At 39.2% G+C, this 8,582-nt stretch overlaps 3 non-coding genes across 3 annotated transcripts; all 3 read left to right on the forward strand.

Annotated features, from left to right (window-relative positions):
- Positions 1-1,010: 1,010 nt before the first annotated feature.
- LOC123645554 lies at positions 1,011-1,076 on the forward strand. Its single transcript, XR_006737668.1, has one exon. It is a non-coding gene; the product is annotated as a small nucleolar RNA SNORD109A (small nucleolar RNA).
- Positions 1,077-4,645: 3,569 nt separating this feature from the next.
- LOC123645555 lies at positions 4,646-4,711 on the forward strand. The gene has a single exon (XR_006737669.1). It is a non-coding gene; the product is annotated as a small nucleolar RNA SNORD109A (small nucleolar RNA).
- A 3,571-nt stretch (positions 4,712-8,282) lies between these two features.
- Positions 8,283-8,348, forward strand: LOC123645556. The gene has a single exon (XR_006737670.1). It is a non-coding gene; the product is annotated as a small nucleolar RNA SNORD109A (small nucleolar RNA).
- The last annotated feature ends 234 nt before the right edge of the window (positions 8,349-8,582 follow it).

Raw genomic sequence — 8,582 nt, forward strand, 5'->3', positions numbered from 1 at the left:
TTTCGCACCACAGGGTATTCTCATAAAATCTTTTTGGTTGAATACAGCTTTAGAACTTTGCATTCGAGCAAAAACTGCTGTGTCACTAACTCAGATAGCTTGGTATCGAGGAAACTGCAGGTTAAGAGTTCAGGGAGGAAGCAAGTGAATAAATGAAATGACAAAGGTGACAAAAGATCCACTCTGATGTTTATCACAAGGACTAGGATGCTGGGATGCCTGTATGATAAGTAATTAAAGAAGACCTAGTGTGGCACTTTGTTTCTAAATAATTTGGCGCATTTCTGACCTGATTTATATTTTCATATGATGCTTTGTTGCAGGTTAAGAATGAGAACAAGTTGTTGTACTTCAGGGAAGAGAGGTGAGCAACCACTTTGGTACTTTTGCCATTCTTCTGTGTGTCTGGGGCTGATGAAGTCAGAACTTCAAGGTCTATGTGTTCATTCCTTCGGCGGCTTAAAGGAGATTCTTTTTACAGTACATATATTTGCCCGTGGATGTGTCTTCCCTGTCCAAGGAATCTTCTTTTTTTGTTTCTTCCCTTTTCTTTCGATATCTTTTTGAAGTAACCAACAAGATTTTGGGGAATGACTTACGTATTTCTCTTTTTGACCATTTTCTGAAGAGGGAGAATAATCTTGTAATGGAATTCTCATGTACTGAATATTAAATTTTTTAATATTTATCTGGCACCTTCCCAAGATAGAGGTTTTTGTTCATCTTTGTTCTGTAATGATACCATATGTTACTTCGGTACCTGACTTATTCCTTAAAGTTTTAGTGGATTTACTGGTTTACTGAAATTTCCCTCGTACTTCTTATCTAATTTTATTAGAACAGTTGAAGGTCATTTTTTTCTTGTTTTTTGTATGAGCATTTCAGTAAGCAGGTACTAAACAAAACATCCACTGTACATTTACTTTTCTCCATTGGTAAAGCATGAGATTAGCCTGCACAAAATAAGCCTGGCTGTGGAATATACTTGCTTGTTGGAAGGGGTATTGTCTGGATCGATGATGAGCCTAAGTGTCCGAGGACGGTGACGACACATGGCAGATGTACATCTGAGGTCCAGATGAGTGGCCCTCTGGTAGGACAAGTAAGACTTTGAGATGCTGGCTTATTTGGTAAGCCCTCAGGGACAGCGTAATAGCACTGGGAGCACGTGTGTGTTTTCACCGTGTTCTGGACATATTTCCTTGACATGAGGACATTAAAATGATTGTACTAAGGAAGGGTCCAGCAACAGTGATACGTACTGGAAATCTCATTGGTGTGTTAATGCCAATACCGAGGGAACGCTATGCCTCTTTTCAATAATGACAATAGAACCGCTCAGGAAGAAAGCAATATCAGTGCTTTGTTACTTTCACTGTTGAGGATTTTCTAAGAGTTTGCCTTCGCTGTTTTTCTTTTCTTTTTTTCCCCTGTCATGTTTTGCCCAGATAGAAAGCCTGCCATGTGGTCCTCCACGTCAGAGAATGGGGTGAGTAGCTAAACTTGTGACTGTTTAAAATAACTTTTGTTGAAGCGTAGTAATTGTACATATTCAAGGAGTACACGTTATATTTTAATACGGGCAGATGACACATCATTATGTGTCATGACCTGGGTAATTGGGTCATGATTGACCTGAAACCTTTATCATCGCTCTCTGTTGGGAACATTTGAAAAATTCTAGCTCTTCTGAAATATGGTAAATTATTGTTAACTCTACTTGCCCTATTTCACTATTGAACACTAGAATTTTTCCTTCCTTTGAACAGAGTTACCCCTTCACCAACAACTCTTCATTACCCCTTCCCAAACAAGGACACATTAAGTGTACAAGTCAATGATTTTTTACTAAGTCGGCAGAGTTGTGTGCCCATCTCCAAAATTCACATTTAGAAACTGTGCATCATCACTAAAAGTTGCCCCATCCCCACTTATAATCAATGTATACTTTGTTCCCTAGCCCCAGGTAAACGCTAAGCAGCTTTCTGTCTATATGGATTTGCCTTATCCAGAAATTTTATATACCTGGCATCATACCATATGTAGTACTTTGGTTGTTGTTTGTTTTACTTAGCCTGAATTCTTTGAAGTTCATCCATGTTGTCAGCATGTATCAGCTCATGTGAAACTTTTTATGGAAGATATTACTTTATGTCCTGGAATTCCCACTTGGTTCCCTTTCATAATTTCCATTTTCCTTATGAATCTACCATCTATTAACACATTCCTGCCATTGTCTTCTTTTCATTGTTTATGACAGAGTTTTTATTATTTCTCTGCTCTTTCTGAAAATGGGTCATCCACCTGTTAGTTTATCAGGATTCTGGATTCCATTTTCTTGCTTCATCTTGCCTTACTTGTATTTTTCTGTGTATCAGACGTTTCGAGTGGAATGAGAGTGAAGGCTGATTTTCTCTCGGCTTCTTTTTTGGTTTCAGACAGAACTTGGAGGGTAGTGAGAAAGAAATGATCCTTTAACTTTCCCATAAGTCAAGTCGTGGTGAAATGGAATCATAAAGTTAACATTATGCCATCTACGCGTATTGAAGTGTCTGTTCCTCTGGGTGTATTTTGTATATATCAAAATAGAACCTAGACCCCTCACCTCTCTTCCTGGGTGAGAGATTTCAATTCAAAATCTATAATTAAGATCTTTATTAATGCAGATTGAATCTTCAATAAGAGCTGTTGATTGTGAGTTCGCTGTAGTGCTTCGTAGTTTGCGTGTAGTGTTATTGCATATACTATACTTATCTACTTATGATTTTCAGTCATTTGCGATTAATATTTCTTGCGCTTGCCAATAATAGAGCATTAAACGAAACTGACAAGATGTTGAAAAGTGGGGCAAATCAGGAAAATAAGTAAAGTCTTCTTTGACCGGGAGATTTTACACAGCTTCTGAAAGCAAATGTATTTTGCACAATACTAATGAGGACCGAATAAGAAAATACTGAGGTATTTTGCTGTATTTGTTGGTTATGGAAGCCAAGGATTCCTGAAGGAGAATTGGTTAGCCTGGATTTGGATTATGTTGAAATCATGTTACTCCTAGTCCTTAAATAGAGTCACGTGGGGAATTGTCCTATGCGTGTAGCACGAACACATGTATATGCTTTGGTTAGGGACTAGAAACCAATCTGACAGGAAAATTCCCACACTGGATACTTATGTCACATACGTCCTGGCATATATTAATAGTCTTGGAAATGATACAATCCAAGTTCCCAGTGAACTCCAGGATTCTATTCTATTGAGTACTACATCATCATTGACAACTGTCCCACTGCAGCATCTCTTCAAGTATTGCTCCAGACCAAAGGGTCCTGAGATACTTCTGCCGTTGCCATTACGGCAAGCTTCACTAAAGTCAACTGAAAGGCCCACCTGTGCTGTAATCCGCTATGAGCTGAATGTAGGGGATAAAGGTTCTGGGGCGTTAGTGTGGTGTGAGGAATCCTTATTTATTGGAAGTGGACTTGTCTGGATCCAGGATAAGCACAAGTACCTGAGGATGTTGAGGTGCAGCCGAGTGGCCATTTATTCTACTAGAACAGGACAAATGACCCCTTCTGCACTGGCCCAATTGATGTCCTCCTCAAAGATCTCACACTGCCATGACCCTGTACCTTCCATTTTCGCACCACAGGGTATTCTCATAAAATCTTTTTGGTTGAATACAGCTTTAGAACTTTGCATTCGAGCAAAAACTGCTGTGTCACTAACTCAGATAGCTTGGTATCGAGGAAACTGCAGGTTAAGAGTTCAGGGAGGAAGCAAGTGAATAAATGAAATGACAAAGGTGACAAAAGATCCACTCTGATGTTTATCACAAGGACTAGGATGCTGGGATGCCTGTATGATAAGTAATTAAAGAAGACCTAGTGTGCCACTTTGTTTCTAAATAATTTGGCGCATTTCTGACCTGATTTATATTTTCATATGATGCTTTGTTGCAGGTTAAGAATGAGAACAAGTTGTTGTACTTCAGGGAAGAGAGGTGAGCAACCACTTTGGTACTTTTGCCATTCTTCTGTGTGTCTGGGGCTGATGAAGTCAGAACTTCAAGGTCTATGTGTTCATTCCTTCGGCGGCTTAAAGGAGATTCTTTTTACAGTACATATATTTGCCCGTGGATGTGTCTTCCCTGTCCAAGGAATCTTCTTTTTTTGTTTCTTCCCTTTTCTTTCGATATCTTTTTGAAGTAACCAACAAGATTTTGGGGAATGACTTACGTATTTCTCTTTTTGACCATTTTCTGAAGAGGGAGAATAATCTTGTAATGGAATTCTCATGTACTGAATATTAAATTTTTTAATATTTATCTGGCACCTTCCCAAGATAGAGGTTTTTGTTCATCTTTGTTCTGTAATGATACCATATGTTACTTCGGTACCTGACTTATTCCTTAAAGTTTTAGTGGATTTACTGGTTTACTGAAATTTCCCTCGTACTTCTTATCTAATTTTATTAGAACAGTTGAAGGTCATTTTTTTCTTGTTTTTTGTATGAGCATTTCAGTAAGCAGGTACTAAAAAAACATCCACTGTACATTTACTTTTCTCCATTGGTAAAGCATGAGATTAGCCTGCACAAAATAAGCCTGGCTGTGGAATATACTTGCTTGTTGGAAGGGGTATTGTCTGGATCGATGATGAGCCTAAGTGTCCGAGGACGGTGACGACACATGGCAGATGTACATCTGAGGTCCAGATGAGTGGCCCTCTGGTAGGACAAGTAAGACTTTGAGATGCTGGCTTATTTGGGAAGCCCTCAGGGACAGCGTAATAGCACTGGGAGCACGTGTGTGTTTTCACCGTGTTCTGGACATATTTCCTTGACATGAGGACATTAAAATGACTGTACTAAGGAAGGGTCCAGCAACAGTGATATGTACTGGAAATCTCATTGGTGTGTTAATGCCAATACCGAGGGAACGCTATGCCTCTTTTCAATAATGACAATAGAACCGCTCAGGAAGAAAGCAATATCAGTGCTTTGTTACTTTCACTGTTGAGGATTTTCTAAGAGTTTGCCTTCGCTGTTTTTCTTTTCTTTTTTTCCCCTGTCATGTTTTGCCCAGATAGAAAGCCTGCCATGTGGTCCTCCACGTCAGAGAATGGGGTGAGTAGCTAAACTTGTGACGGTTTAAAATAACTTTTGTTGAAGCGTAGTAATTGTACATATTCAAGGAGTACACGTTATATTTTAATACGGGCAGATGACACATCATTATGTGTCATGACCTGGGTAATTGGGTCATGATTGACCTGAAACCTTTATCATCGCTCTCTGTTGGGAACATTTGAAAAATTCTAGCTCTTCTGAAATATGGTAAATTATTGTTAACTCTACTTGCCCTATTTCACTATTGAACACTAGAATTTTTCCTTCCTTTGAACAGAGTTACCCCTTCACCAACAACTCTTCATTACCCCTTCCCAAACAAGGACACATTAAGTGTACAAGTCAATGATTTTTTACTAAGTCGGCAGAGTTGTGTGCCCATCTCCAAAATTCACATTTAGAAACTGTGCATCATCACTAAAAGTTGCCCCATCCCCACTTATAATCAATGTATACTTTGTTCCCTAGCCCCAGGTAAACGCTAAGCAGCTTTCTGTCTATATGGATTTGCCTTATCCAGAAATTTTATATTCCTGGCATCATGCCATATGTAGTACTTTGGTTGTTGTTTGTTTTACTTAGCCTGAATTCTTTGAAGTTCATCCATGTTGTCAGCATGTATCAGCTCATGTGAAATCTTTTCATTGAAGATATTACTTTATGTCCTGGAATTCCCACTTGGTTGCCTTTCATAATTTCCATTTTCCTTATGAATCTACCATCTATTAACACATTCCTGCCATTGTCTTCTTTTCATTGTTTATGACAGAGTTTTTATTATTTCTCTGCTCTTTCTGAAAATGGGTCATCCACCTGTTAGTTTATCAGGATTCTGGATTCCATTTTCTTGCTTCATCTTGCCTTACTTGTATTTTTCTGTGTATCAGACGTTTCGAGTGGAATGAGAGTGAAGGCTGATTTTCTCTCGGCTTCTTTTTTGGTTTCAGACAGAACTTGGAGGGTAGTGAGAAAGAAATGATCCTTTAACTTTCCCATAAGTCAAGTCGTGGTGAAATGGAATCATAAAGTTAACATTATGCCATCTACACGTATTGAAGTGTCTGTTCCTCTGGGTGTATTCTGTATATATCAAAATAGAACCTAGACCCCTCACCTCTCTTCCTGGGTGAGAGATTTCAATTCAAAATCTATAATTAAGATCTTTATTAATGCAGATTGAATCTTCAATAAGAGCTGTTGATTGTGAGTTCGCTGTAGTGCTTCGTAGTTTGCGTGTAGTGTTATTGCATATACTATACTTATCTACTTATGATTTTCAGTCATTTGCGATTAATATTTCTTGCGCTTGCCAATAATAGAGCATTAAACGAAACTGACAAGATGTTGAAAAGTGGGGCAAATCAGGAAAATAAGTAAAGTCTTCTTTGACCGGGAGATTTTACACAGCTTCTGAAAGCAAATGTATTTTGCACAATACTAATGAGGACCGAATAAGAAAATACTGAGGTATTTTGCTGTATTTGTTGGTTATGGAAGGCAAGGATTCCTGAAGGAGAATTGGCTAGCCTGGATTTGGATTATGTTGAAATCATGTTACTCCTAGTCCTTAAATAGAGTCACGTGGGGAATTGTCCTATGCGTGTAACACGAACACATGTATATGCTTTGGTTAGGGACTAGAAACCAATCTGACAGGAAAATTCCCACACTGGATACTTATGTCACATACGTCCTGGCAAATATTAATAGTCTTGGAAATGATACAATCCAAGTTCCCAGTGAACTCCAGGATTCTATTCTATTGAGTACTACATCATCATTGACAACTGTCCCACTGCAGCATCTCTTCAAGTATTGCTCCAGACCAAAGTGTCCCGCGATACTTCTGCCGTTGCCATTATGGCAAGCTTCACTAAAGTCAACTGAAAGGCCCACCTGTGCTGTAATCCGCTATGAGCTGAATGTAGGGGATAAAGGTTCTGGGGCGTTAGTGTGGTGTGAGGAATCCTTATTTACTGGAAGTGGACTTGTCTGGATCCAGGATAAGCACAAGTACCTGAGGATGTTGAGGTGCAGCCGAGTGGCCATTTATTCTACTAGAACAGGACAAATGACCCCTTCTGCACTGGCCCAATTGATGTCCTCCTCAAAGATCTCACACTGCCATGACCCTGTACCTTCCATTTTCGCACCACAGGGTATTCTCATAAAATCTTTTTGGTTGAATACAGCTTTAGAACTTTGCATTCGAGCAAAAACTGCTGTGTCACTAACTCAGATAGCTTGGTATCGAGGAAACTGCAGGTTAAGAGTTCAGGGAGGAAGCAAGTGAATAAATGAAATGACAAAGGTGACAAAAGATCCACTCTGATGTTTATCAAAAGGACTAGGATGCTGGGATGCCTGTATGATAAGTAATTAAAGAAGACCTAGTGTGGCACTTTGTTTCTAAATAATTGGGCGCATTTCTGAACTGATTTATATTTTCATATGATGCTTTGTTGCAGGTTAAGAATGAGAACAAGTTGTTGTACTTCAGGGAAGAGAGGTGAGCAACCACTTTGGTACTTTTGCCATTCTTCTGGGTGTCTGGGGCTGATGAAGTCAGAACTTCAAGGTCGATGTGTTCATTCCTTCGGCGGCTTAAAGGAGATTCTTTTTACAGTACATATATTTGCCCGTGGATGTGTCTTCCCTGTCCAAGGAATCTTCTTTTTTTGTTTCTTCCCTTTTCTTTCGATATCTTTTTGACGTAACCAACAAGATTTTGGGGAATGACTTACGTATTTCTCTTTTTGACCATTTTCTGAAGAGGGAGAATAATCTTGTAATGGAATTCTCATGTACTGAATATTAAATTTTTTAATATTTATCTGGCACCTTCCCAAGATAGAGGTTTTTGTTCATCTTTGTTCTGTAATGATACCATATGTTACTTCGGTACCTGACTTATTCCTTAAAGTTTTAGTGGATTTACTGGTTTACTGAAATTTCCCTCGTACTTCTTATCTAATTTTATTAGAACAGTTGAAGGTCATTTTTTTCTTGTTTTTTGTATGAGCATTTCAGTAAGCAGGTACTAAACAAAACATCCACTGTACATTTACTTTTCTCCATTGGTAAAGCATGAGATTAGCCTGCACAAAATAAGCCTGGCTGTGGAATATACTTGCTTGTTGGAAGGGGTATTGTCTGGATCGATGATGAGCCTAAGTGTCCGAGGACGGTGACGACACATGGCAGATGTACATCTGAGGTCCAGATGAGTGGCCCTCTGGTAGGACAAGTAAGACTTTGAGATGCTGGCTTATTTGGTAAGCCCTCAGGGACAGCGTAATAGCACTGGGAGCACGTGTGTGTTTTCACCGTGTTCTGGACATATTTCCTTGACATGAGGACATTAAAATGATTGTACTAAGGAAGGGTCCAGCAACAGTGATACGTACTGGAAATCTCGTTGGTGTGTTAATGCCAATAGGGAGGGAACGCTATGC

This window comes from Lemur catta, chromosome 9 (genome assembly GCF_020740605.2).
Source record: "Lemur catta isolate mLemCat1 chromosome 9, mLemCat1.pri, whole genome shotgun sequence".
In the NCBI taxonomy this organism is placed as follows: domain Eukaryota; kingdom Metazoa; phylum Chordata; class Mammalia; order Primates; family Lemuridae; genus Lemur; species Lemur catta.